General features: G+C 33.6%; 1 long non-coding RNA gene across 2 annotated transcripts; it reads right to left on the minus strand.

Moving 5' to 3' along the window:
- Positions 1–2,909: 2,909 nt before the first annotated feature.
- On the minus strand, positions 2,910–4,740 carry LOC141724655 (uncharacterized). 2 transcript variants are annotated; one of them, XR_012576839.1, is made up of 5 exons: positions 4,622–4,740; positions 3,713–3,842; positions 3,405–3,555; positions 3,190–3,297; positions 2,910–3,068 (listed from the first exon to the last, which is right to left on the minus strand). It is a non-coding gene; the product is annotated as an uncharacterized LOC141724655 (long non-coding RNA). The 2 variants fall into 2 exon arrangements; XR_012576840.1 differs by lacking the exon at positions 3,405–3,555.
- Between the last annotated feature and the right edge of the window lie 500 nt (positions 4,741–5,240).

Genomic DNA, 5,240 nt, shown 5'->3' on the forward strand with positions numbered 1-5,240 from the left:
TCAGTATATAAGTAACATTACATTATCATATTCAAGCATTTTTGTTTTTCCTAATCTGGATGTCAATAATAAGGTGACATTGTTATCATTGTTATTATTGTATTGAAATGTTTAGTTTATGAAATTAAATTTGTGTTGCATATTTGATTTTTCTACAGGCTCTTACAAGTGCTTGCCAGTGGTTCCACCAGGATAATATGCTTCTGGGCCGATGACATTCCTCGGTTCCTGTAAAGCTCCCATTACAATTGAGTTTCAAGGAAATTTGAAGGCTCATATAGACCTCAACCAGCTCAAATCACAGGACGGATGGATCATTTTCCAACAAATCGATGCCTTGACGCTCAATGGTGGTGTCTTTGATGGTCGAGGCCAAGTTGCTAGGTCTGAAAATAATTGTGCCCAAATTGGAAAATGTAGCAATTTACCCATAGTATGTATATAGTAATTGTTAATCCTTGTTAGATTATTTAGGTTGTTAGATTAGAAACTCGAAAATTGACTATATGCATGTTTTTTTATCTGTTATTCTTAGAATATATGGTTCAACCAGGTGACCAAATGATATTTATCATTGTCGAATACATCGATGACCTTTATGCCCACTTCAAGAAAGCTGAGGTACGACACCTTTTCGAGAATAGTGGGTAATGAGATAATAATGAAGATTTTGGGTAATAGAAATCAACTTGCTTAGTTTTAGCGATTGGGGGTGCTTTTATGCCATTGGAATCTTGAATATAGCTTAGTAATTTTTTTATTTTTTAAGCTTATATGATATTTGTTGTGTTTATAATGAATGCTCTAGAAAGTCCTACAATGGGCTCATTTTTTCACGATACTTACTGCTGCTAACTTAAGGGATTATAGTTCTTGAAATGGCTAGTGTATGTTGTTGTCATGACCATAGAAACATAGACCCTGCTTCCTGTTTCATTTGTAGTTGGTATGTCGTGTTAGTAAGTTTTCAGATGTCAACTAATGGTAGGGAGTAGTTCTGGGGATATTATAGCAGAGAAGGTTGTAAAACATTTGTTATGTTGGGCAATAGGAAAGTCTTAAGCTCTCTGATTATTGTAATGTTCCTTAATAGTCCAGTTTGTTTGAACATTTATAATCTGCTTATGAGTGGGTGGATTCGCTTAGGTGAGAACATATAGAAGTAAAAGAAGGTCTTTATAGTTATCTGTTGTAGGGAGCAACGACAAATTAAAAGGAGATGATTAAAATTGGATGGAACCTTGAATGGTGAAAATCGGATGATTAATATGTACAAGATATGTAACTCTATGAATGTCCACTCTCTTTATATTAAAAGAGAATTCATTTTTCAGCTCTTAAACCTATCAAATACCTTTTTGTCTTGTTAGAAGTTTATTTGAAAATATGACATGTTCTTATATTTTCATTTATACCTTGCATGTATATTGGCTTTACATGCTTACTTGGGATCTAAGACTTGAACTATGAATGGACCAGTTTTAGACTTGGCATTTTCAAATACCTTTTTGTCTTGTTAGAAGTTTATTTGAAAATATGACATGTTCTTATATTTTCGTTAATTCCTTGCCTGTATATTGGCTTTACATTCTTACTTAGGATCTAAGACTTGAACTATAAATGGACCAGTTTTAGACATAGCATGTTCTGATATCCACCAAATTTTCTATGCAGTAATTTATGTTCTCACTAGTTTGTTTTATCTGGATGCAGCTGTCATTTCAGATGTGGACAAATCAGATTCATGAAACTATAAACTCATAGAAAAAAGGGGATGCTGCTTTCTGGCGTAAAGAATTTCAAGCTGATGTTGAGTGCTTCACACATGTATGGAGTTTAATATCCATCTTCTTCTAAGCAGTTATAGTAAGCTACTAAATAAAATTTTATGCTATATCTTACCTTCTTTTATTTTTTATGTGTCTATTTATCTAAATTAAACCGGTTAGTGGTGACACTTAACTTAGTTCGTATACACTATGAATTCCAAAATTTCTAAGCATGTAAACACGCTTGATATTTGTACAGGAGAAACAAAAGGCTAAGCAACCAGATCCTTCCTAGCGCAGAATTATTTCCAGCGCATAATTTGGGAATTTTAAATTTTGAAGTTTAGAATTAGAAGCACTCATTGAAATAGTTCAGAGGCTTGGAACAAGAAGGTTTGCATGTTGTTGAATCTTCACTAGTACAGACTGGACTTTTAGCGTCGGTCAAAACAAAACTAAGGTGTCGGTCAAGTGGCGAAGTAAGTGTGGGCGACGCTATAGGTATGGACCTACAACGTCGGTTAAATTAGCGACACACAAACATTAATTGCGTCGGTTAAGCAACACACGTCATAGGGTCATCAACCGACGCTGTAGGTTAACTTATAGCGTCGGTGTTATATATATAACCGACGCTATTTGTTGCATTGCTATGCGTCGGTTGGACAAAATGCCGACGTTCTTGGTTTGATTAATTGCGTCGATCATCTCAAATGCCGACGCTGTTGGTTGTCACTTGTTGCGTCGGTTGATTAAAATGCCGATGCAACAGGTTTTCATGATATACGTCGTGCTATTTAACCGACGCTATTTCTTCTCACCAAATACATCAATTAGCAGAAATACCGACACATTTGCTTCTCATCAATAAATTCGGTTAGCTAGAATGCCGACGCTTTTTGTCACAAAAAATTTATTTTTTCCTGTTTTCCATTGATATTTTATATATTTTCTATAAATATGTTCCATTATACAATTAATACTAATATCCCAAAAATACAGTACAACAGAAAATTAAATTGTACAACTTAAAAATTATATATTACAATAAATTTAGAAAATTTAATTATACCATTCGTGGGAGAAAAGTATATATTAAATTACACATACCATCCAACTCTTTCGATTATGGTTCCCTTACAGATAAAATAACACATATTGTGCCTCCCCTAACAACTACTTTAAAATTTTCAAGTCGCGTTTTTTCTTTCTGCAAAACGAGATCGCAAAACTACATCTTGTCTTTTGACACGAACATGAGATGCTTTTAAATGCTTGACCATCAGTTCTCATTTTTCTCTGAAATGTTCAAAAAATAATAAATTCACAATCATGCAAATTATAATCAACACGAAGATTATATATTTTAATTTAATATTTAAAATAACAAGGTAAGAAATGGTTTTATGCTTCTCCATACATATACTTTACTTTTGTTTTCCAAGATCCACCGGAGGATATGCTACTCTTATATTGGCTTCCACGTACCATTTACTTTTGTACAAGCTTTAACCACATTTTCTACTTCCTGCTAAAAGGAAGAAAAAAGATAATATAAAGAGATCATCTATTGATACTTGTGAGTAAAACTCAGAAACAATATCTCTGTTAAGAAACATAAGGTCACATCCTTACATTCTCAGACAACAAAATTTGCTAGTGGCACTTGTTTCCCTCTCAAACAACTAGATCAACTTTTTCCAAGTTTTTTATACACTTTGCAAAGAAATGTGATAAAGACGCATGCAAGTTTCCTAGCAAAGGCATAAAAAGTGCCTGATATCCCCTGACATAAATGATCATTTAAATGTTCAAGACAGAAAACTAAAAACTATGCGCCTCATATTTTGATTAAATCAAAACAGCTTATTCTATTATCTTGGAAGGACATGCAATGCATGAACACATGGCAACATAAAATGGAGTTCTTTGGGAGTACGAACCTGATCAACAGTGGTTGAACTTTGAAGCCTCTTGAGGGAAGTATCAGTAAGAGAGCAAGCACGACGGTACAAAGAATACACCTCGGCTCTCTTTACATCCAAATTGTAAGATTTAGCCAAGTAGAAATACCTACACCAATTGAAAAGGAAACCATTTATACAGATAAATAGCTAACAGATCTCTTACCAGTTAGAATATACTCATTTTTGAAACATCAATAGTGAATATAATTAGTTAGGTCTTCTCAAATCTCTAAATGCTGGATATCGGTCTATAGTAAATATATAGAAAGACCAATATGTATATGGAAGACTGAAGTACTGAAACACAACCTATACTGTATCAGGATACCGTTCTTACCTGGTCTAAATGAAGTTACTGGTTAATAGTTTCTACTTTTTAGATTTTATAGTTTAATTAAGTAGGTCTCCATGTAAAAAGAGGCCAACTAGTCATGACAAGAGATACTAATATTGTATGTTACTGAAAGATGGGGCTTATAACACTATAGGTTTATCCTTTTGCTAACAGACATAATGTTACATAGACTAAACCAACTAGTGTGTTTGAGAGATGAGTGCGTTGAGAGTGGGGATTAGGGAGAGGGAAAATTGAGAGATGGGAGTGGGTGAGGTGAAGGGGGTGAGTGGAAGAGGAAAAGAGATAGAGAGGAGAAATATCTGGGGAAAATGAAAATTTTAATTTTGACCTATGTATAAGATCTTATACTTAGGTCAAAACCAAAGAAAGGAAATGACTTTGTAAACCTTGTATTTAATGAACTGTCTAGCAGAACTATCGCTTACAGGTAGACTTGACTCAGTTCTCAATGCCACTATATGCACTACTATAACAGGTTTTATGGAAAATATAAAATTAATATCCAGATCAATCAAATGTGGACTTACCAAATTGTTCTTGAACAATTACTTCCAATAGGCAAGACAGTTTATCAACTTTAACCAGATGCCTCGGAGATCTTGGAACAATTACTTCCAATAAGCAATTTCAGATATTTCTGCACTTGTTAGTGCCACGATCAATCATGCTTTCTAGCATATTTATTGCCACCATCACTGGTTTCTGCAGACTGCAACACCTTCGGATAGTATCTCCGTGTACAAACATCATTTGTTAGTTGTCTTTCAGATGGCATAATGTCTATATTGATAATCAAGATTGTTGGTTGTATTCCATACACAGTGAAGCCCTCAATATCATCAAATGTCATTAGCTACTTCTTAATAGGACCAGACCCCAGACATCATTAACAACAGTAAAACAAGATTGCTTAAATCTTGAAGGAGAAGGAGGATCACTATAACTCTATAACACTTTTACTTAATTTGAGTAAAATTAATTTAATTTTACATAGAATAATTATTTATTTAATTTTAATTTTATCAACGGTGATATTGTGATACCCATATATAACATTTGGCAATTCTAAAGCAGAGACCATAGATGGGTAAAAGTTAAAAATAGTAATACTAATTGATGGTAAGCCGTAGTTTTTTCTAAAATGAA

This window comes from Apium graveolens, chromosome 5 (assembly GCF_009905375.1).
Source record: "Apium graveolens cultivar Ventura chromosome 5, ASM990537v1, whole genome shotgun sequence".
NCBI lineage: Eukaryota > Viridiplantae > Streptophyta > Magnoliopsida > Apiales > Apiaceae > Apium > Apium graveolens.